The following is a 25,704-nucleotide window of genomic DNA, read 5'->3' on the forward strand; positions in this document are numbered from 1 at the left end:
TCTATCACCCTGGCTTCCTCATTCTTTAGCCTTCTACCGCATAAACATAAAGACAGAAATAGTTGTGTTTTTGTTTTTTAAGTTGCATGGAATATGGTCACTATACATTCTATTACTAGAGGTGGCTTTTTTCCCCCCAAAGACCTAATATTATGTCCAAGTCTTATTTGATGGGTCAATTAGAGCCTGAGTAGTGACCATAATATCTTTGACAGCTAAATACAAGATAATAAAACTAACTTTTGAAAACAAAAATGTGAAAATTTGTCCATACAATCGTATTTATCACACATGAGACCATTGGGAGTTCCATACTTAACTCTGGTGCTGGTGCCAATTACTCCTATGGAACTGATAAAGAACCATAAATTAGCAAAGGAAATGGATACATTAGGGTCATATCTCATACTTAAGGTGGATCTTGGGCAGTAGAACTTCTAGAGGAGGCAAAGATGTGTCTGCCCTACCCTTGCCCACACCTCTTTCCCAAAACCCATTTTTTTCCATCTCAATGATAATAGAGGTTACATTTTTAAAAAATGTTCATTTGATTTGTTTAATGAAGACCTAAATCTTCACTGGAAAAGTTAATTAAAACTCAAACCTGGCTTAAATAGTTTACATTTGGAATCAGACCACGCACCACCTGGAAGACCCTCACAGAGCACACTTTGGTATTGCAATTCCACTGTACTATTACACTAGAAATTTTAAGTTTAATGTTTTTAGGTTTGTTTTAATTTTTAAGTAAGTGTCTGAGGCCAGATTTGAACTCAGGAAGATGAGTTTTCCTGACTCCAGGCCTTGCACTTTATCCACTGCACCACCTAGCTGCCTACCTTGCACATAGTAAGAGCTTAATGAATGCTTATTCCCCTCTCCTTACTCTCCACATGATTATATTCTATACTAATACATACAATAATGTTCAGAGTATGGGAAATAGATATCTTAATGTCAGGAAATAAATTTGGCCCTCTAATTGTTACTGCGATTCAGTAAGATTCAACTCTTGCCTAGAATAGACCAGTGGAAAGCATCTATTTGATTCAAAAAGAACAGAGTAGGCAATAGGGGGCTGTGTAGGAATATTATATATCAAGAAGATAAATTATTTTATGAAAATTTACATAACAGGTGTGGGGATCATGGTGGTAGCATTTGATTGAGAACCAAAAAAAGAGAAACCAAAAGCATATTGTAGTGGGAGTATATTAAATAGGTGAATTGTGGAACAGACTGAAAAAGTGGCAAAGAAGAAAATTTTAGCAGTCGTGGGGAGGGGGGCAATTATTAGCTGTCCTGACGTACTTGAATTGCCTCTCTTCTAGAACTAAAGAGGCTGAAGGAATAAAAAAAAAAGTATCTTCTAGATAATTTAAGGAGATGGTAGAAATTAGAGCTGGAAGAGAAATTGAAGGTCATTGAGTCCAAATCTCTCCACCGTTTCAGAGGCACAAAGAGCTTAAAATGACTTCTAAGGGTCACACAACTAGTCATTCATCAGAAGATGGAGGAACTGATAAGGGAATTATTCTGATGAATAAGAAAATGTGTATCATCAAAGCAGAATAGAAAAAAAAATCTCTGCATAGCCATTTGATTTATTACATAGAATTTGTATGAATTAATTTGAAAAAGTTGCAAAAGGATAGGTGTGATCTAAGGTTCTGTAAGAGGCATAGTTACAACAATGGTGAGGTGTATTAAAGAGCAAAATTCTGGTAACATAAACCTGGATAATCTTTATGAAGAAGAAAAGAGGGGAGCTGTTTATAGAGGTCAATGCTCTGCCTGGAAACTCATCAACTAACTCAGATTTTAAAGACAAATACAGAAGTTGGAAGGCAGGATAGGTCAATGAGAATGAACATCAAAGAGTAGAATGGTCCTATAAAGATTAGGGCGACTAATATGTTGATTTGTTTGGTGGAACTATACTTACTTATTTGTCTAGAGGGCATGGGGGAGGGGAGGATAAATTAATGAATAGGTAATAGAGATATGGCAGATAGCCAAAGACCCGAGTTCAAATCTGGCCTCTGACACTTGTTAGCTCTGTGACCTCAGGCAAGTCACTTGACCTTCTTTGCTACAGTTCCTCATCTATGAAGTGAGCTGGAGGAGGAAATGGAAAACTACTCCAGCATCTTTGCCAAGAAAACCCCAAAAGAAGTCACGAAGAGTTGGACACTACTGAAATGACTCAACAACAACAAAAGAGATGAAAAAAGAAATCATTTAGCTAAATCATTTAAAATGAATGGAAATAAAAAATAGTTCAGAAAGGGAGAAAACTATATACAATATGCTAAAAAAAGATAATGGATTCACACAAAGTCTTCTTTGTTCTTTGTACATTGAAATTTGTGTATATTGATAAAAATGAAATATGAATGATAATAACAATTAATGAGATAAAATATAAATTTCATAATTTATAATGAAAATTAAAAAAATAAAAGTGTGTCGGGAATGATGGAAGAATCCTCTAGAATCTTAGCACTAGCTAAGGCTTAGAATAACTGTCTCTCTATCCCCTGTCTTCATACCCTTCTTTTGGTGCCTAAATCCACTCCTGCTCCTTTCATTGTCCCATCACCATGCTACCCCATTTTTCCCCCTTCCTGCCATCTTTCTATGAACTGACACTTCTTTCTAAGTCAGGGGGAATTATAGGTTGCCAGCCATAACATGGGGATGCAGGCCCATCTCTCTGGAGGAAAAGATATCCCATCATCCTTGCACAATTTTATTTAAATAAAATCTATTATTCTTTGGTATGCTACCTTGATCTACTGAATTTGCCTTGACACAAGAATTTCTAGTTATAGCTACAGGCAGCAGAAATATCAAATAAGGCATAATTATGTATGTATATATGTGTATACACACATATAAGCTATCAATATATGCACATATAGATATACATTATGATATCCAAAAGTTACACATGTATATATAAGCTTTGGCTCCCAATCCTTTTATGATTTTCAAATTCATGCTTTAGAAAAAAAATGTAACATTTTTTTTTCTCTAAGGACTGGCATCTCTTCTGTTGCTATGCTTTTTCAGATGTCACTTAACAACTGGCAAGTAGTCATAGCTACATGATTAGTAGTACCCTAAAATGTAGTTCATTTAGGTTAATGACTTGAACTCTTTGAAGGTAATTAGTTGTTATCTGAACTTCTCACTTCTTTGAGGATTCAATTCCATATTAACAACTTTTGTTCTAATCTCATCCAAAAAGATGTTGACCCTGGAGAATAGAACATTTGGGAGGATAGAGGCAGAGATTTTGGACTCTAGGTGAGCAGCATTCAAATCCTAGTGCTTACAATGGCTAATTATGTGTTTATAGTACTATTTGCAATTCTAATTTCCAATTCAATAAACATCTATTCAGTGCCTACTATATGACAAGCACCATGCTATGTGTATAAATAAATATATACACACCACATACAAATTTATTATATACAGTGACAAGTATTTTAATATTTACATATTTTTTTCCCAAGAACCCTGTGAGATAGTGAGAAAACTTTTGTTTCCTGCTTATGAAAATAGCTAGTAATACAATTAGTACTTGTTAGCACTAGGATTTGAACTTAATTGACTGTCTGCAAGTTCCTTGTCATTAGTCAATGATCACTGAAAATTTATTAAGCACCTACTAGGCACTAAGTACTGTGAAAAGTGATGATACAAATTTGAAAAAAAATGCCCTTAAGGAGCTTACAATCTAATGGAGGAACAAAATACAGAAAAGGAAGCTGAAGAGAGGCAGGGAGAGGTACCTGATTTGGAAGCATGGTGAAGACAAAGAAAGCCCCAAATAATACAGCCAAGTGGGAAGCTACATGTTTGTCCTGACCCCCCTCCCTAAATTGAGACTTTGGTGTTACTGTCTCTACCTTCCAAGCAGAAGGGGAGATGATAATAACGAAGTATGAGTACCAAAACTGATTTGATCATACAGGATAATGAGGTATCCCAATGATGAAATTCCTGGGACATAATGGAGAAGTCATAGAAGTCAGGTAGCGTAGTGGATAAAGCCACTGGAGCCAGACCTGGAGTCAGGAAGACCTGGAGACCACACCTGGAATCAGGAAGGCCTGAGTTCAAATCTAGACTCAAACACTTATTAGCTGTGTTACTCTGAGCAAATCACTTAACCTTGTTTGCCTCAGTTCCTCATCTGTAAAATGGACTGGAAAAGGAAATGGCAAACCACTTTAATCCCTTTGCCAAGAGAACCCCAAATGGGGTTATAAAGATTTGAACATACCTGAAATGACTGAACAACAACAATGTGGAAGTCCCAAAGTAGGACAGCTCTCTACCATATTAGGCTATTTTCTTGATGGTATAGATAGAATCATGTTAGATATGATTAATAAATGATGCACTTTTTAGCGTGCATTATTTGGAAGGTATTGTGCTTAGCCCTGGGCACAACAATAAAAAAGTAAGATAGTCCCTACTTTCAAGGACCTAACATTCTAATAAATGAAACAACATACGTAGAAGATTTAGCTGCAAATCATATGAAAACATCCCCATGCTTTTATGATGCAGGAGTAAAGCAGATGTTAATTCATATTCTTTAATGTTATTGCCTCTGACAATATCATATAAGACTTTGGTGATGATAATGTTCTTTTTGACTGTTCAGTAGATGTGGTTGTGTTAAAGGATGAGGGAGGTGAGACTTCCATTATTCTCTGCTCTAGTTAGACCACATCTTGAATATTGTGTTCTATTCCAGGTGCTAGATTTTAGGAAGCACTATGTTGGACACTGTTCATCCACAGAAAGTGACCAGGATGTGATGGGACTCAAAATATCTGGGATGTTTACACTGAAGAAGAGAAGATTTAGGGAAGGACATAATATCTATAGTATTTAATATTTTATTATATTATTTGTTATTATATTAGACATATCTAGTGTATTAAGTGATTTAATAGATCAAATGTTATATGAGTCATACACAAATTCAAAAATATGCAGTTCTTTCAAATGACACATTTGTCATCCTGAAACTTGTAATGCTGTAGTTGCAAACATTTTGTAATGCTGAAATTTGGGGGGGGGAAGGTCTTAATTCATATAACATCGTGTCAATACTCATCATGATTTATCCCCTAGAATGCCAGTATACAAATTCGTGACAACAATTGTCCTAAGGGTTTTTCATATTTAATTCACTAAATAAAATACCGTGGTATTGGATAGGTGTAAGAGTTTTGTTTTGTTTTTTTTTAAGAGTTCCTTGATTTTTTTTTCCATGAGAGTGTTGCCATATTATTCAGTCTATTCTCAAAGTCCATTTGGCATAGCAAAGAACTTTTTCTTTGTCATATGCAAATCCTTAAATCAGGTTAGAATTGATTCTACTTGTTAGTTTAATGAAGTAAGGTAGTCCCTTTTTCACTAGTGCTTTGGAAAGTATTTATATAATAGAGAATGCTGCCATCATAAATCACCCTTGAGAAATCAACTTTTTTTTTTTATTGGAGGTCATCAGAGTCAGCAGAAAAATCAATTTAAACCAAATCACTGAGTGGCTGTACACATTTTAAGACTGTAATGGAATTAATATACCAATATTATGTTCACTTTTAATACTTAAATCCTTTTTTTAATAGTACAGTTAAAGTTATAGTCCATCATTTTTGCTTATATTTTTACAATGAATAATGTGCACATAATGGCATGTGATATTATGTGTGAATATATTCTGTTGTGTGATGTTATGCATGTGAATTTACTTACCCTCTGGGCTGAGACCTAAATTGTTGTGTTAGAAAACAGGGAGCCAGAACTGTTTAAAATAGAAATGAAAAACTCAGCCTCAGAAGGAATGTAAGTTGTTGCAGAGAAGTCTTACCTTTTCTTTTACTTGAAAAAGAAAAAAAAATACTAAAAAAGTAAAGTCATCTATTTAATCTAAGCTTTTGTTAGAAACCTCACCCGATTTTTTGTTTTATACCATGTTATTTCTAGAGTCCAATGGAAAGAAGAATGATGCTCTCTGGTATCTTCCAGATACTGACTAGTGATAGGATTTTCTTTAAAATTCACCATAGTTTATCACTTTATTAATGGTAATGCATTTGGCTGTTACTTTCTTTTGTGTGCAAAGTTATACTTGGAAAGTTTGTATTGTTTTAAAAATGTAATCTATAACTAAAACTCCCTGAATGAGATCCAAGTCAAATATGTCTCATATAAAATATTTCAACAGAAAATTAGGACATTCTATTAAGTGCTGAACATATTTTGATTTGACATTTTAAAAGTATTAATTCCTTATTCATTTATTTCCTTATTTATTGAAAACAGGTAAACAAATATACATTCAAACGATTCATTTTTTTGGTTTTAAATAGCTTGTTTGAGTTTCTCTGATAAAGATCTCATTTCAAACATGTGTAAGGAATTGATTCAAATTTTTAAGATTAATTCTCCATTTGACGAGTGGTCAAAGCCTATGACCCCATATAACCAATTACTTATTGGATATCTTGAACTAGATGTCACATAGATATCTAGGAAACTCAGCATGTCTGAAACAGCACTCATTATATTTCCCCACCAAGCCCTCTCTTCTAGCTGTGCTTTCTCAAGGATTACAGATAACAATTTTGAGTGATTTGCTTATGGTCAAAACAGCTGATAGGAAAAAACTTCAAGCTTTAATTATGTATTAAAATAGATTAAGATGTAACATTAATGATATTAATTCTGCTTTTATTGTGTTGGCTTGACAAAAAATGACCGATGTGTTTATTACAGTACACACATTCATTCTTTTTTCCCCAATTCCTTTTTTTCAATTAACAAGCATTTCTTCTTCCTTCTTCCTCACCACGTAGAGAAGAAAGCAAGCAAGCAAAATCTTTGTGATAAATATATATTTATATATATAATATACATATATATGTATGTGTATATGTATATGTGTATGTATGTGTGTGTATATGAAACATATATACATGAAATATATATGTGTATGTATATACATACATACATATATATGTATACATATATATGTGTGTGTATATATATATATATATATATATATATATATATATATATATATATATATATATATATACACACACATATAAAACATATTTCCACATTGGCTGTGTCCAAAAATGTTTGCCTCATTCAGCATATTAGTAGAAGATAAAATGGATAATTAGATTACATAAAATTTAAAAAATTACAAACAAAACTAAGATAGCTGAGATTAGGTAGAAAATAGCTAACTGGGAAAATATTTACAGGCAAGTTCCTTTGATAAAGGTCTTATTTCAAATATTTGAAGGGACTGATTAAAATTCATAAAGATTATTATTATTGCCACAATTATTATTATTTTTCATATCCCAATTGATAAATGGTCAAAGTATATCATAACCAATTGCCTGTTTAACATTTTGAGCTATATATACCTTAAATATCTCAAATTCATCATGTCCAAAACAGTATTCATTTACTTTCATCAAAATCCCTCCCCTTTTCTGAACTTTCTTGTTATTGTTGAGGGTGCCTTCATGTGGCCATCCATCCAGATATACTCCTTTCTATTCCCATTCAGTTTTCATACTCAATTGGTGATAGAAATCTATCTTACCCAACACTGAGAAGTAGGAGGAGACAGAGATAAGAAATGGGGGGGTTGTAATAAAAGGGAGGGCAGATAAAAGAGGGCAGTTTCAGAAACAAAAGAGACTTTAGAGGACTAGCAGGATAAAAAACAAACAAACAAAAAACCCCCCAAACAAACAGAGAAAGATAAGCAGAAGAAAATAGGATGAAGGGAAATGCACAGTTTGTAATCATAACTATGAATGTGAAGGGGATGAACTCACCCATAAAACAGAAGCAGACAGCAGAATGGAATAAAAGCCAGAATCCAACAATATATTTTTTACAAGAAAGACATTTTAAACAGAGAGACACATGAAGAATTAAAATAAGGGGCTGGAGCAGAATCTAGTATACTATGACCAGGTGGGATTTATACTAGGAATGCATGGCTGGTCCAATATTAGGAGTCTCTTTTTTTTTTAAGTGGTCAGTAGTGGGGCGGAGCCAAGATGGTGGAGTAAAAGCAGTGACTTGCTTGAACTCTCCCCCCAAACCCCTCCAAATACCTGTAAAAAATGTCTCTAAACAAATTCCAAAGCAGAAGAATCCACACAAAGGCAGAGTGAAACAAATCCCCAGACCAAAACAACCTGGATGGTTGATCAGAAAGGTATATCTCGCCGGGCTGGGAGAGGAACACATTTGGCCTGGGTTCACAGGCCTCTGTGAACCTGGAGCAGGCCTCAGAGGACTGAATCATGGGCAGCTGTGGCGGTTTCCAGACCTCTCAACCCATGAACGCCAAAGACAACTTAGAAAGTCAGTAGGAAAAGTCTGTGACTGAGGTGACAGAGAAGCGCAAGGGTCCCAGCCCCAGTCCCTGAGCACGGCTCTGAAGCAGCAGCTTCCTCCAGAGCTTCTGGCTCGCAGACTGAGGGGAAATTGAGTGGCTGATCAGAGGGGGATTGCATGGATCTTTTTGCTGGTGCAGCAATCTCTTACTTTGCCTGTGCTTGGATCTGGGTCACAGTTCTGGGTGGCAGTCCTGGGACAAAGAGGAGTGCTAGCATGGTGGAGCTTGTACTGGCTATGGAGAAAGAATCCTCCTCACAGATCCAAGACAGAAAAGAGTACTTATGGTCACTTATAGACCAGAGCACAGGGCAGGAAAGGAGTAAACACCTTGCCCTTGAACATAGCACCTTGGAAGAACAGAAAATTTACAAGTCCCTGGAAGTATCTCTGTATAAACCCCCGAAGCTTGGGACAGTACATTCTCCATACTGGAAGCAGACTCCTATCTTAACAAAGAGTTTATAACTCAAGTAATTGGCTGGGATCATGAGCAAGCAGCACAAAAAGAGTCAGACTATAGAATTTTACTTTGGTGACAAAGATCAAAATATACAACCAGAAGACAACGAAGTCAAAGCTCCTACATCCAAAGCTTTCAAGAAAAACATGAATTGGTCCCAGGCCATAGGAGAGCTCAAAAAGGATTTTGAGAAGCAAGTAAGAGAAGTAGAGGAAAAACTGAGAGTGATGCAAGAAAATCATGAAAAACAAGTCAACAGCTTGCTAAAGGAGACCCAGAAAAATACTGAAGAAAATAATACCTTAAAAAATAGTGTAACTCAAATGACAAAAGAGGTCCAAAAAAGCCAATGAGGAGAAGAATGCCTTAAAAGGCAAAATTGGCCAAATGGAAAAGGAAGTCAAAAAGTTACTGAAGAAAATTTCCTTAAAAATTAGAATGGAGCAATTGGAAGCTAGTGACTTTATGAGAAATCAAGACACTGTAAAACAAATCCTAAAGAATGAAAAAATAGAAAACAATGTGAAATATCTCATTGGAAATACAACTGACCTGGAAAATAAGAGAGATCATTTAAAAATATATTGGACTATCTGAAAGCCATGATTAACAAAAAAAGCCTAGACATCATTTTTAAGAAATTATGAAGGAAAACTGCCCTGATATTCTAGAACCAGAGGGCAAAATAGAAATTCAAAGAATCCACCAATCACCTCCTGAAAGATATCCCAAAGGAAAACTCTTAGGAATATTGTAGCCAAATTCCAGAGTTCCCAAGTCAAGGAGAAAATATTGCAAGCAGCCAGAAAGAAACAATTCAAGTATTGTGGAAACACAATCAGGATAACACAAGATTTAGTAGCTTCTACATTAAGGGACCATAGGGCTTGGAATATAATATTCCAGAAGGCAAAGGAGATAGGATTACAATCAAGAATGACCTACCCAGCAAAACTGAACATAATCCTTCAGGGGAAAAAATGGATATTCAGTGAAATACAGGACTTTCAAGCATTCTTAATGAAAAAAACAGAGCTGAATAAAAAATTTGACTTCCATATACAAGACTCAAGAGAAACATGAAGAGGTAAACAGGAAAGAAAAATCACAAGAGACTTCTTAAGGTTGAACTGTTTACATTCTGCATGGAAAGATGCTGTTTCTAACTCATGAGTCCTTTGTCAGTATTAGAGTAGTAGGACAGATAAAAAATTGTATATATACATATATACACATATATATGTATATATACACACACAAACACACACATATATACATATACACACACACGTATACATGCATAGATAAACAGAGGCCACAGGATGAGTTGAAGATGAAGGGGTGATATCTGGAGAATAAAATTAAGGGGTAAGAGAGGATTATATGGAGAGAAAGAGATAGGGAGAGGTAGAATGGAGTAAATTATCTAGCATAAAACAGACAAGAAAAGGCTTTTATAGTGGAGGGAAAGTGGGGGAGGGTGAGAGGGAATGAGTGAATCTTATTCTCATCAGATTTGGCTTAAGGAGAGAATAAATACACACTCAATTTAGTATGGAAATCTATCTTACCCTACAAGAAAATAGGGTGAGGGAGGGGACATGAGAGCAGGAGGATGATAGAGGGGGGAGGGCAGATTAGGGGAGAGGCTATTCAGAAGCAAACACTTCTAAGGCTGACAGGGTCAAAAAAGAATAAAATAAATGGGTGGCAGGATAGTATTAAGGGAAATATACTTAGCTTTTTCACAACATGACTAGTATAAAATGTTTTGTATGACTACACATGCGTAACCTCTCTCAAGTTGCTCGCCTTCTCAATGAGGGTGGGTGGGGAGTGAGGAAAGGAAAAAATTTGGAACTCAAAGTTTTAAAAACAAAAGTTAAAAAAAATTGTTTTCACATGCAACTGGGAAACAAGATATATAGGAAATGGGGTATAGAAATCTATCCTGCCCTACAGGAAACTTGAAGGGGAAGGGGATAAAAGAAGGTGGGGGGGGAGAGATAGAAAGGAGAGCAGATTAGGAGAAGGGGTACTCAGAATGCATGCCATCTTGGGTTGGGGGGGAGGAATGAGATGGGGAGAAAATTTGGAACTCAAAATCTTGTGGAAGTGAATGTTGAAAAACTAAAAATAAATAAATAAAATTTAAAAATATTTTTAAAAAATGGTAAGTAGTGTCTATCTAAAACCAAGAGCAAACATTATCTATAAAGAGGATAAACTTTAAGCCTACCTGTTAAGATCATCCATTATCACCATTATCATTCAATATTGTACTAGAATTGCTATGGATAGCAATAAGAAAAGCAGCACTTAAAATAGGCCATGAGGACCCAAAACTATCACTCCTTGAGGATGATATGATAAAAAAAAACCCTAGACAGTTAACTAAAAAAAACTAATTGAAACAATAGCTTCAGCAAAGTTATAGAATATAAAGTAAACCCACATAAATCGTTAATATTTCTATACCCTATTAACCTAACCCAGTAGCAAAAGATAGAAAGAGAAATGTCATTTAAAGTAATTGCAGACAATATAAAATACTTGGGATTTATCTGCTAAGACAAACCCAGGTACTATATGAACACAATTACAAAACACTTTTCACAAAAATAAAGACAGATCTAAACTTTTGGAGAAATATTAATCTCTCATATGTGGGCCAAGCCAATATAAAAAACGGCAATACTATCCAAGTTAATTTATTTTTCAATGACATACCAATCAAACTATCCAAGAAATATTTTATAGGGGGAGAAAAAATAACAACAAAATTCATGTGGAAGAACAGAAGGTCAAGAATATCAAGGTAAATAATTTTTTAAAAAAAGATTAAGAGAGGTGACTTTGCTCCAGATTTCAAACTATATTACAAAGTGGCAATCATCAAAATGATCTAGTATTGGCTAAGAAATATAGTAGTGGGTCAGTAGAAAAGATTAAGTATAGTATTCACAGCATTAAATGACCACAGTATTGATAAATCCAAAGGTCTAAAGTTTTGGGTTAAGAACTCACCATCTGTCAAAAATTGCTGGCAGAACAGGAAATTCTGGGTAGAAATGAGGCATAGACCAACATTTCATGCAATATACCAAGATAATATCAAAATGGACAAATGATTTAGACATAAAGGGGGACATCATAAGTAAATTAGGGAATGGATAAAGGAAGAATTTATGACCAAACAAGAACTAGAGAAGATCACAGGTAACAAAATGGATAATTTTGATTACATGAAATCAAAAAGCTTTTGCAAAAACAAAAATAATAAAATAAAAATCAAAAGGAAACCAGGTGAGGGAAAATATATCAACTTTCTCTGATAAAAGCCTCATTTCTCAAGTATATAGAGAACTGCACCATTCTCCAGTTGATAACTGTTCAAAGGATATGAACAGACAGTTTTTAGAAGAAGAAATCAAATCAGGGCAGCTATATGGAGATTTGTTATTAGACTTAACATCCATATAGCTAGCACAATTTGAGGAGGTATATTATAGTGAATAAAGAGTCAGGGTCAGGAAGTCCTGGGTTCAATTGCAATCTTTGATACATGGGCCATTTAGGGGCAGCTAGGTGACACAGTGAATAGATCTCTGGCCTTGGAGTCAGGAAGACCTGAGTTCAAATCTGGCCTGAGACACTTGACACTTATCAACTGTGTGACCCTGGGCAAGTCACTTAACACCGATTGGCTAACTAAATTAAAAAAAAAGAAGGATACATGGCCCATTTGACCGAGGGATAGTCACTTAACCTCTCAGTACTCTAGACAAACAACGGTCCAAACCTTCTGTGATTATCAATTATACTCAGGTAAAATTTAAGGCGACATATTTCTCCCTTTCATCTTTAATATATAAACATAATGAGATTTAGTGTTGATGAGAAGTGGCAGGTCAATATTTCTACATCACAGAAAAACTCAATCTTCATAGTCCAGGACATATTTTTGCTTCATTTGGATTTAATGTGTCAGCTCTCTTGGGGTTTATGGCCATCCTGTGGGGCCATTATCGATGGGTCACATTAAGCATATTGTTTTCCTAGTCTTTACTGCCTTTTCCCTGTCCAGCTTTTTCTAGGTTTCTGTTCCCAGTAAGTTAAAGTTGAGCAAAAACACTAATTGCTATTTGCCAAGTTTACAGAAAAGTTTCAAGACAAGATACTACTTCCCATTTAAGGTAGTATTAACGTAACCTAACTGAGCACAGCACAGAGGATTCTATTAATCTGGTGGGCATGTTTTCATTTATCGTTGTTGAGTTGTCTGAAGACAATACATGATAGTCATTTCATGAAATTTTCTAGAACAAAGCAAACAAGGGAAAAAAGGAAAATGGCATTAATGCTTAATTTTTCTTCCCCTTTAATATTTGCCCACACTCCATACAGTGATTGAAACTATTTACTGTACTATTATTATAAGTGCCATAGCTAACTGTCAAAGAAAATGCTGCCATATGGAGCTCTTGATCACATTATAAATATATGTACACATATTTGTTTCTTCACGGTAAAGAAAACTAAAGATTAAATTCAACTTTACTTGTAACCATGCGTTGTAAATTGATTTATTCTGTTTTCTGGAGTATACTTTGTAGATGCATGGTCAGTGGGGAAAACCTTTGGTCCGTGGCTTTATGTAAACCCTCAGCGGATGATCTGTCTAACATACCACAGACTTTTTCTTATTAATAATCTGTATACTAATACCACATTCAGGTTTTCACTGATTTAGAGTTGGAAGGGACTTTAAAGGTCCTCTACCTGTGAGTATGAAAATGGAGGCTCTGCGAGCCCGAAGTGGCAGAAGAGAACTGAAAACCACTGTCTCTGCTGCTGTTACAAAGGATATTTTTAAAATAAAGCAACAGATGCACTAAAGTAGGCAGCAACAATGTTTTGATTTCAAAAGTAGATTCTATTAATTTGGCATTTCAACATTCAGTCACTAAATCTTAAACATTCTATCCCTTCCAACTTGATAATTCCCTTAAGTGTATTAATAGAATTCAAAGTGCATTCATGGTAAGTATTTGGGTAGGCTGACCTATATGACGAAACCAATGCTTCCCCTAATCTCTAGTGCACCACTTAGCTATTGTTTTATAATGAACTTATATTCTACTAAAACAACCAGATATTCTTTTTTTTTCACCCAGATATGTATCCACATCCCTTTCCCTGCATATTTATGAAGTTTATTTTTAAACTCAAATGTAAGACTTTACATTTGCCTGTATTAAGTTTATTTTAATAATTGCATTCAGTTCAACATTTTAGACTATAAGTTCTTTGTAGATTCTAAGTTTCCCTAAATTCTCCCTGGTGGAATTTATTCAGATAATTTTGGGTTCTAAGAATTTAAAACAAACCAAACATTGCCTTCACTCCCCTCAACTCTCATTTCAGTTGTTGAATTAAAGTTCATTAAAAATATATTTATTACTTTCCACCTGGGATATATAATTTAAAAAATCTAATTTGGTATATGTAACATATTGATCATTTCTTCATAGAGTGCAACCTCCTACTTTTTTCTTTCAGACTTACTTACACATTCTTTTTCCTTACCAAGGTGAATGATTAAAAGCAAAAACATTTTAGGGTATTAAGTAAATGTTTATCAATTGCAATTTAAAAAATTATGAAGATATGAGTAATCTTTTCTGAGCTTGTCTAGCTTTGTCAACTTTCTGGCACTCAGCATATCAGGCAGGGAATGCCATTCAGCACAGAGCTGGTAATGAAATCTATGAGATCTGAGGAGATCACTAAATGAAGCAGTATACAGACATAAGAGAAGAAAAGTGGGAAGAAGAAAAGAGGAGAAGAGAGGAGAGGAGAGGAGAGGAGAGGAGAGGAGAGGAGAGGGGAGGAGAGGGGAGGAGAGGAGAGGAGAGGGGAGGAGAGGGGAGGAGAGGGGAGGAGAAGGGAGGAGAAGGGAGGAGAGGGAGGTGAGGGGAGGAGAGGGGAGGAGAGGAGAGGAGAAGAGAGGAGAGGAGATGAGAGGAGAGGAGAGGAGAAGAGAGGGGAGGAGAGGAGAGAGGAGGAGAGGAGAGGAGAGGAGAGGAGAGGAGAGGAGAGGAGAGGAGAGGAGAGGAGAGGAGAGGAGAGGAGAGGGGAGGAGAGGGAGGAGAGGGGAGGAGAGAAGAGGAGAGAAGAGGAGAAGGGAGGAGAGGGGAGGTGAGGGGAGGAGAGGGGAGGAGAGGAGAGGAGAGGAGAGGAGAGGAGAGGAGAGGAGAGGAGAAGAGAGGGGAGGAGAGGAGAGGAGAGGAGAGGAGAGGAGAGGAGAGGAGAGGAGAGGAGAGGAGAGGAGAGAGAGGAGAGGAGAGGGGAGAGAGGGAGGAGAGGGGAGGAGAGAAGAGGAGAGAAGAGGAGAGAAGAGAAGAGATAGAAGAGAAGAGAAGAGAAGAGAAGAGAAGAGAAGAGAAGAGAAGAGAAGAGAAGAGAAGAGAAGAGAAGAGAAGAGAAGAGAAGAGAAGAGAACCCAGAACTAAACCTGAGGAATACCTACAGTTAGAGGGCATGATGAGAATCCAGAAAGGAGATAGAGAAATAGAGGCCACATAGATAGGAAGAAAACAAGGAGAGAGTCGTGTCCTGAAAACCTTGAGGGAAGAGAGTATAAGGGAGCAGAGAGTGACTGGCCATGTTAAAGGCTGCAGAGAGGTCAAAGAGAATGAGGATAGATCAGACTGCTGGGTACTTAAGTCTTTCAAAGTTGTTTATCTTTGCACTGTTATTTTTATTGTACAAATCGTTTTCCTACTGCACTCTTAATCAGTTTATACAAATCTTGCTGAAATGATCCCTTGTGTAATTTCTCACAGTGAAAAAATATTCCATCATATTCATATATCATAATTTGTTTAGCAGTTTCCCAATTGATGGGTACTTCTTTTAGTTTCCATTTCTTTGCCACTAAAAAACTCTGAGTTAGATAGATACTTGTAGATAAGACTCCTTTTTTTTTTTCTTGATAATAATTGTAAAGGAATTAGAATAGTACCTGGCAAATTGTTTGTGCTCTATAAATGTTGATAGCAGTAGTGGTAGTAGTTGTAGTCATAGTAGGAGGAGGAGTAGTAATAGTAGCAGCAGTAGCAGTAGTTGTAGTAGCAGTAGTAGTAGTAGTAGTAGTAGTAGTAATAGTAGCAGCAGTAGCAGTAGTAGTAGTAGTAACAGTAGTAGTAGCAGTAGCAGTACTAGCAGTAGTAGCAGTAGTAGCAGCAGCAGCAGTAGCAGTAGTGGTAGTAGCAGTAGTAGCAGTAGTAGGAGTAGTAGTTGTAGTGATAGTAGCAGTAACAGTAGTAGTAATAGCAGCAGTAGTAGTAGTAATAGGAGTAGTAACAGTAGTAGCAGTAGCAGCAGCAGTAGCAGTAGCAGTAGTAGTAGCAGTACTAGCAGCAGCAGCAGTAGCAGCAGTAGTAGTAATAGCAGTAGTAGTAGCAGTAGTAACAGTAGTAATAGTAGCAGTAGTAGTAGCAGTAGTAGTAGTAGTGGTGGTGGTGGTGATGGTGGTGGTGATGGTGGTGGTAGTCTGAATAATAATCCTGAGACTTTTTAACACCCTAGCGTATCTCAAGAAGGTCATTCATAGGCTCATAGGCTTATAGGCTCATAGAATCCAGAGCTGAAAGGGACCTTGTAGGCCATCTACTCCAACTCCCTTATTTTACTGATGAAGGAACTAAGATTCTGAGAGGTTAAGTGAATTACTCAAGGTCACAAAGGTCAGAATCATGATTTGAACTCAGGTTTGAAATCTATTTTTCCCCCCACTGGAAAAAAAAACACTTTTGTTATTCAATAGTTTGCTCATAGTAACCCCATTAAATGATTACAAGTATTATTTGGTGCCATTTCATTTGGAGAAAATTAAGGTTCATAGAAGTCAAATTACAATAATTACTCCACGGTCACACAGCTAGTAAGTGGCAGAAATGGGATTTAAATTTAGTTCTCCCCTGATTCAAGTCTACTGCTTCTTCTGCCATGCTGTATTTTCTCTCAATGAGTAAGCAAGTCAACAAGCATTTATTAAGCACCAGTTATGTGCCAAGCTCTATGCTAGGTGTTGAAGTTACAAAGAAAGCCAAGAAAGCCTTTCATGCTCTCTATTAGGTTACCGCCTAATGGGGAAGATAACATGTAAGCAACAACGCACAAGCAAGCTATAGACAGGAAATATTGGAGCTAATCCTAGAGAGAAGGGACTAAGATTAAAGAGTAGTGCTTCCCACTTCCATTTCATAGGGTCCCTCATTTCCTTCAATAGACAGTTAAGAGCATCACCTTGTATATGAATCCCTGTCCAAATGCTAGTTCCTGTAGTACATTGCATTTAGCTACCCCTTAGTTATTTTATTTTAGTCCGCACCCATTTACTTTGCATCTATTCATATATTATCTCTCTATTAGGATGAACGCTCTTCTTAACAGGGATACTTTCTTTTGTCCTTGGACAAGTTGAGTCCTTTTGAAAGATTCTCTGCAAACAGAGAAGTGGCCAGAGCGCTGCATCTTCCCAGTTTGATGTCGGAGATCTTAATATTTTAGGAGACTCAGTTGTGGTGAAAAGGGATTGGGCCAGTCTGCTGTCTCTGGCTGTAACTGAAAGTATCCATACTGCAGGTGAATATTTGATGTCTCCATACTGGAGGGGTGCTCTGGGATATCATAGTCTCTGTGAACACAGAATTAGGTCCAAATTTGAAGGAGTGAGCACAGAGCAGCAGGAATAGACCCTCCTAGTTCATTACAGTCCTTGTTTGCTCCTAAAGCAATGTCAGCCCCTCTTGCATACTGCTTTTCATGAATTATTCTTACCTGGTAGCCAGTCAGCACTAGGTGAGGACAGAGTACCATTGCAAATGGTAGAAGAAGGAGGTGTTAAAGTCATTTTTACTTTGGACTCATCCTTTTACTTAGCCCAGTGGGGAAGAAGGAAGAAATCAAGCATTAAGTGGCAGACACTGTGCGAAGTGCTTTGCAAATATCACCTCATTTGATCCTCACAACAACTCTAACAGATAGATACCATTATTGCCCCCATTTTATGGTTGAAGAAACTGAGGCAGAAAGAGGTTGAGTAATTTGTCCAGGATTATACAATTAGTATCTGAACCTAGATTTGAACTCAGGTCTTCCTGATTCCAAGACTAATATTCTATTCACTTTGTCATCTAGCTGCCTCAGTGGGTGAAAAGTAATTATACCTCTTTCTGTGTGAATAGACTGCCAAATGAAATGTGGGACACTGAAAATGTGATAGCTGTAATCATACTGCAATTGTAAGGCATACAATTGTACTGAACTAAGTGATTTACATTTGGGTCCTTCTTGAGTATTTAATTCAAATCAACACACATTCTATTTAGGCAGAGGTTTTCATATTCTGTTTTTGTTACCGTTGTATATTTTGCAAAGGGATAACAGCATCTGGTACTTGAAGTCCTTTTCTGTCATTGACCTCAAGAGGTCTCCCTTAATCATAGTAAATATGCATCCTTGGCTCCCAATATAGACACTGCTGACAGCCACTTCTCTCCTAGGAAGATAATACTAGGATGGGGATAAGAAGAATAGAATTTCAAAATCCACTGGACTCTTTGAAGGTCACACATCCTCTTCTGGCCAAAGAGAGGTAGGGAAGAAGATCCAGGGTCAAAGTTGAGATCTCTCTGACCAATTCATTCCCACTCTTCTCCGCCATCCCCTCCTTTCCCCACTCCTCCTCCTAGCAGTTCCTTCTTAGAGGTTTTAGATGGAATACCACACTTACTACATTTTCTGGATTTTTCTTCAATTCTAACTAAATTGATTATACACACACACATAAATATATACACACACATACATACATATGCGTGCATACATATTTATACAAGGTGTAACAAAATCTCCCGGCCACTTAAAACAGACTTTCTATCTGGCGTCATTTCACTCTATCCTAATGGCTTTACAAGATGGTTATTAATGATTGATTTTCTTTCTTAGTAAAGGTTACAAGGCTAAAAGATGTGGGTTGGTCTTTAGCTCACCCTTACAATAGTATTTGTGTATTACAATTATTTATATATGTACCATATCCCCCTAATGAGCCATGATCTCCACAAGGGCAGGGACTACTTATCTAAACTTTGTGTTTCCCTGATACCTGGAATTAGTGTTCTGCAAGCACTAGTTGCTTAAGAAATTCTCATCGATTGGATGGTTGAGTACAAATCATACGAAGTACTTTCTTCATATGCGGAATGTGGAATGCCATGCTAGGTGATGGGGAAGATGCAAATCTTTGATAAGTCTTGTCATTGTTCTCATGTAGATTACACACCATCCTGACCCCTTCCAGCTCTATCATCCTATGACTCCATCACCTTGCAGTAACATTAAACTTAATTAAAATCGGTTTTTTCCACGATGAGGAAATAAAAGTCTCAGATCAAGTGTTTTTTTTTCCACTACACAAGCTAATATGTTTTAGAATTCTAACATCTTTTGTATTTTCATTGATTTTTTTCAAATTAAAAAAATAATATTTTTCTTGAAGCTAATTCTTCTCTTCCTAAAGAGATTGAGAGGAAGTGACTTTTTTGGAGGGGACAACAGGCTTATCTTTGAAAAAATATATATATATGGAATTGCTCTTTCTTCACTTGTGGTGCCAAATCCATATAGTTCTAGAGTAAAATCTGGCCTTCTTCTTCTCTGTGATCTGAGATCACAAACATAGATCTTGTGTACATACTGCTGCTCCCATTCAAACACCTTGTATTCTTAAAATAAAAGTATACAATATATATGCATATATTACATTCTATAATAATGATATATTATTAAATAGAGTGATAACTATTTATTAATATTACATACAACATTATGAACTTAACAATCAGAAAAACATTTCAAAAAACAGAAAAGAACAAAAATGGATTGCATATGAAATGATGAATTCTGTTCTGTGCAGTTTTTTAAAGTTATATATTAAATTTAACATGGTAATTTCAGAGAGACAGGATGAAGAGAGAGCCTCAGAGACAAGAAGAGCAGGGTTGAAGTTCTTCCTTTCTTTCCTTCTTTTCTCTCTCCCTTCCTTCCTTCATTCCTTTGTTTCTTCCTCTCTCTCTCTCTGTTCCTTCCTTCCTTCCTTCCTTCCTTCCTTCCTTCCTTCCTTCCTTCCTTCCTTCCTTCCTTCCTTCCTTTCTTTCTTTCTTTCTTTCTTTCTTTCTTTCTTTCTTTCTTTCTTTCTTTCTTTCTTTCTTTCTTTCTTTCTTTCTTTCTTTCCTGCCTTCCTGCCTTCCTTCTTCTCTTTCCTCCATCCTTCCTTCCTTCATTTCTTTTCTTTTTTTCCTTCTTTCTTCTTTCATTGAGAAGTTAACTGATATGCCCAGGGTCACACAGTTAATATATGCCAGGGGCAAAACTTGAATCCAGATCTTCTTGAGTAAGACTAGTTCTCTGTGCAACATGCCAAGCTGCCTCTCTTCATAACACTCTGCCTAGATATTTTATGTTGACCAGTATTTTAAGTGCATATTTTCACCAAGTTGTTTTCATTGCTTGAGATTTTTTAGTATCCAAAAGGAAACTAGACTGCCCTCAATGAAAAGAAAGTGTTTAGGGGTGCAATTCACAACCAGCAGTCAATTGGCGTTTTCAGACAATATTAGAAGGTATTGTAATTTCCCATGTTGCTTATTGTGGTTTATATATGCAGGGTTGAGAAAACACAGGGGGCGTATTTCAGCTTGTTACATCAAATTGTTAGATGTATTATTTGTATTTCCAGAGACCTCCTGCACTCTTTTGTTTTACAAAGCACTATGACTGTCATGTTTGACTAACCCTCTTTGTTTTATTCCTGTTTACTCTGAAAGGTGAGGGCTCAGACTATGTTCTCTCAGACAGCAGTCTGTGTTCCAGGCATCCACTTGAACAATAGGCATCCAATCAAGATGTCATCCTTCTAAAGCACTAATGTCGAAAAGCAAAGACCTCTGGTCTGTCTTATTATATGAATCAAGAGAGGTCAAGTCCTCCTTTACCATATACTCCAAAACATCATAGCTTTTAACAAATCCATATGCACCCTGATTCTATCCACAAGGCTTTGAATTAGAACAGTCAAGAACTTGACAGCAAAAGAATATCCTTTAGATCAGCAAGTCACGTGTATGTTCTTACATTGAAACCAAATGATGTTTCTACTTGTTAATCAATTAAAGAATTCAATAATCAATGATTAGTGCTCTCAATAAAAGAGAGTATTACTGCTGTCTGCCAATTCAAACTCAGAGCATTTTTTTTTGTAATTGAAAGGCTTGCAAATTTTCCAACATTTTAAATTAAATAGTCATTACTTTTACAGATTTCATTTCTGGTTTACCTTAGGATTCTTAACAAGTAAGTAATGCCACCATTTACCTCCCTAAACCTTACTTAAAGGGGCTATTTCTTCCTATTACACATCTTTCCCCTCAAAAAAACACAAGCCATTTGTCTTTTTTTCAAAATTATGAAATATGTCATTTGAAATTACAAGAAAAGTTAAAAATTCTAATTTTGAGTATGTTTTCCAAAAACATCAGTGATAGGTCCTATGGATAAGAAAAACATCACTACTGTATACTTTTGGGCTTGGAAATGAAATAGGTACCTAATATTTGGGGAATTGCTAAACAAAATTTGGCAAGTTTTTTTTTAATATTATTGCCATAGAAGAAATGCTGAATATGAGAAAAACAGAGGAAAAATGTGAGTCGTATGAAGTAATACTGAGCAAAGAAGGCCATAATCAATACAAAATACCCATGGTTACAATTACATAAATGAAAATATAAAAGCAATTTGACTCTGGCTAATTATAATGAACAATCTCCATCAAGGAAAACTGATAAGGACACACATCTCTTTAATAGAGAGGTAGGAACTTCAGAAGTGGATGTGGCATGTAGTATATAGGGGAAAGTAAAGGGAAAAGACAAGTCGCTGTGTTAGTTCATCTCGAAATATTTTTTGTTTTTACAAAGACAGGTTGGGAAATTAAAGATCTGACAGAGGAGTATGATTAGGGAGGGGTAACTGTTGTAAAATGAAACAAAACAAAACAACTAACTTGTGAAACTAATGGAAATTTATATTAACTTTCTTTTAAGTTTAAAATGAAAAAGGCTTCTGAATCTCAGCTCTTAATATATCCTGTATCCTCACGTTGCTGCAGTATCCTGTCAAGTAAATTGCTTAGTGAGTGGGGATAGCTAGGTGGCGCAGTGGATAGAGCACTGGCCCCTAATTCAGAAGGACTTGAGTTCAATTCTGGCTTCACACACATAATACTCATGACCCTGGGCAAGTCACTTAACCCCCATTGCCCAATCAAAAAGAATTGTTTTTTGAAATATCTCTCAGACTGTTACCCAGCCCCATATTTTGTATGTATCTTCCCCACTGTTGAATGCTTATTGACACAAAGTAAGACTGTCTCCCTCCTTCTCCCTACTCAAAGAGCTGTGTGGTTCAAGAACACTTTCCTACAATACAAGTGCACTATCTCCTATTGCATTTAACTTGCCTATAAAGAATCCATAGTTTCAACATTGACAATTGGTTCCTCCTCTGTTGTTGTCATAAAAAAAAAGATCTTATTGCCTATTATTTTAGCATACAAGAACCTTTAAAAACACAGAAAATGAAATGTTATCTTCCCTAAAGATATTTTTTTGTGTCTTTTATTTTATTTAGCAGATGCCTTTGTTTGCTCTTCATTTGGAGTAGATTGCAAATGGCTTCTTCATTTTTTTTCCTTTTTCTTTCTTCCTTTTTTTCTATAAGGGGGAGGAGAGTATCTCTGGAAGTGAGAGTTCTAAGTATGGAAATAGGTTGCTGCTCATTCATATTCTGATTCAATTCAATAATCCAATTAAGCCTTTATTAAGTGCCCAATATATGTAAAACACTGTGCTAAGAGATAGAATGGCAAAATAAATCAAGTCCCTCCCTCCCCTCCTTGGACAAGCTTACATGCTGCTGTGGAAAACTAACACATCCACAGATATATTGCATACAAATACTACATGTGTGTGTATATATACATATATGCATATATATGTGTATATACATATATATATTTATGTATACACATATAGTATCAATTTATAAGAATATTAAGTAATTTCCAGAGAGAGGGTAACGGAGAGCTGTTACAACTAGGGAGATTAGAAAAAGTCTCAGATTAAAAATATTGCTATAATTCCCAAGACAAAAATAGCAGGTGGGCAATTTTAGCTGGATGATGCCCAACTGACTTACTCTTGAGAATCTTCTTTTTTTTTGTTAGCCACATCAGTGATCACTATAGGGTGCTCCCAGTGAGTTAATTCCTTCTACCAATGCTGACTGACAGTTGCCTGGGGGCGCTATGAAGTTATGTGACTTGCAAGGTCACAAAGTCAGTCTATACGTATTGACAGTCTTACTAAGTCTGAGGCTGGCTCTCTGTTCATTAGGCTACATTGTGGATCTAGACACAATGAGCCTTCCACAAAGGAAATAATTGTATTCAGCCAAAAATCTCAACATAGTGACTTATTTACATCTTCAAAGCACTTCCTTTTCTAAACATCCTTTTACTTTTATACAGCTTCACTGTCCTATGTGCTTTGTTGTTGTGCAGTCATTTTTCAGTCATGTCCTGTAGCTATCCTTAATAAAAAACAACACAAAAAAAAAAACCAAACAAAAAACCAAAACAAAATATTTTTTTTCTCAAAGGAGTTATAAGTAGAAGCTATGCTATGTCATAAGCAAGAGAATTTGTAGATCAATCCATATAAACCTAATATCATTTGTTAAAAAAAACCTAAAAAGAATTATCAGTTCATAATTGCAACATTGGCATGAAGACTTCAGAATTCTGCCTTATTACTAAATCTCAAAATTCTTTCTGCCTAACTGAGCTCTTGCAATGAATGATATTCTCTCTGGTGGTTTAGATTGCTCCTGCACGTGGGAAAATGCCCTGACCCTACCAGAAGTGTTAACTCCAATACCTCTTTTCTGAATCCCTCTCAGTTATAGACCTACTATGCAATTTTCTTTCCAACCACGTTACATTGAACTTTGCAAAATGTTTTTTTAATTTAATTTAATTTTTTCAATTTATGGAATAAAACAAGCATTTCCATAACACAGTATAATAAAAAAAAAATTACATGAACCTGTAAATCTATTATGTACAACTTGCTATCCCTTTTAAATACATAATAAAGTTATCATGTAAATTTATTTTTTTTCTTTCCTCCCCCCTCCCAGAGATGGCTTCCATTAGGCACAAATAGGTATATATATATGTAAAATTATTCTATACATAATTCTATTTATCAGTTCTTTCTCTGGATGCAAATAGTGTTTTTTTAAAATGCTTGTTTTCAAAAACTGTAAGTGAAATCCAATTACAGTCTTCTTTCAGGCTTTGCCATTCTCCAGTTCCTATAAATCAGCTGTCAAATTAATAAGAAACAAACTAAAACCTCTGATTCTCTGCAAATTTGTATACTACAGCCTCGCATCTTTGCTACAATATAACTTAATTATTAAAGAATAAAATATGAAGGAAAAATATTGTAAAATTACCTTTAGCTTATTAATTGTCCAGAGTTCAGAGGTCTCTTGTCTGTTTGCAGTTTTGTGTAGTGTTATATAAATTACCACTTCCTGTTTGGCTCCGGGCCATGAATTTCCTGTCTCCTGCATGTACAATTCTACACAGGCATTTGTGGTTTAAGTGTTTAGGGTTTTTTAAAGTCCATGTCAAAAGTGCAGCATGCATTAACCTAAGCATTGTAGATTAACATGTGTGTTGGGAGGAGGGGGAGGACTACTGTCAATTATATCCTTTCGTGTACAGTAAGTGGAGAGCAACCTCCAATTCTAAAAAAACAAACAAAAAATAAAAGAAACCCTTCTCCCTTCTCTTTAAAAGGGACTTTATATTCTCTTATAAAAATGAATAGGAAAGACACATAGCATTTTTAATCATTACTGGAGAACTGAACTAGTGAGAACCCAAAGTAATGTGTAGCCCTCATTCATAATGCAAAATAAAAGAAAACCACAGACTACTATGGTTTTATCAGTCTGTAATCACTTTGTGCTGTAGCAATACCCCTTGCCTCTGCAATGTTTCAGACATTTGCCTTACAAAATTTGGACAAAAGGGAATATGCTTTGTGAGTAAATGAATGAATATAGATGAAGCTTCTAAGCATTCAGCCAGACTTTTAAATTAGAAGACTAGTCTAGGATTTTTTCTTAAAAAAAAAACACAAAAAAACCCCAGAGAAACCAAAAAAAAAAACCCAAGGCATTTCTTCTTCCTGAAGGTAAACTTCCCTTACTTTTTTTTAATGAAAAGACTTTTCTTGATTTTTGTCTGTTATACAATCTCTGTCGTGTAATAAAGTGATTTACATTTTTGAAAATATTTGGCTGTCACATTTCCTCCCTTTGTTTTTCCCTTAGATTCTTATCTATTTTCTAACCCTACCAAATTGCTCATATGTAAACCACCCAAACAGTGTAATGTAGGAACTGGCTGCTTTTAGCCTAGTCGGTTACTGGCCCACTGTTTTTGTCCATTTCAAGTCCCAATCGTGTTTAGAAATGGAAGAAAAAGGAAGGAAAGGAAGAAAGGAGAGCTTCATAAAGAGGAACTGTGAAGACAAGAGGCAGAATTGAATGAGAAACATTAGCTGCAT

General features: G+C 35.9%; 1 long non-coding RNA gene across 1 annotated transcript in view; it reads right to left on the bottom strand.

The window, feature by feature from the left end:
• Positions 1–24,651, bottom strand: part of LOC144455240 (uncharacterized) — a 67,484-nt gene extending 42,833 nt beyond the window's left edge. The window contains exon 1 of the long non-coding RNA XR_013483958.1: positions 24,581–24,651. This is a non-coding gene — a long non-coding RNA (uncharacterized LOC144455240). The remainder of the gene's footprint in view (positions 1–24,580) is intronic.
• Positions 24,652–25,704: the final 1,053 nt, after the last annotated feature.

The sequence above is a fragment of the Phascolarctos cinereus genome, unplaced genomic scaffold (genome assembly GCF_003287225.1).
Source record: "Phascolarctos cinereus isolate Bilbo 61053 unplaced genomic scaffold, phaCin_HiC Scaffold_9;HRSCAF=440, whole genome shotgun sequence".
Classification (NCBI taxonomy): domain Eukaryota; kingdom Metazoa; phylum Chordata; class Mammalia; order Diprotodontia; family Phascolarctidae; genus Phascolarctos; species Phascolarctos cinereus.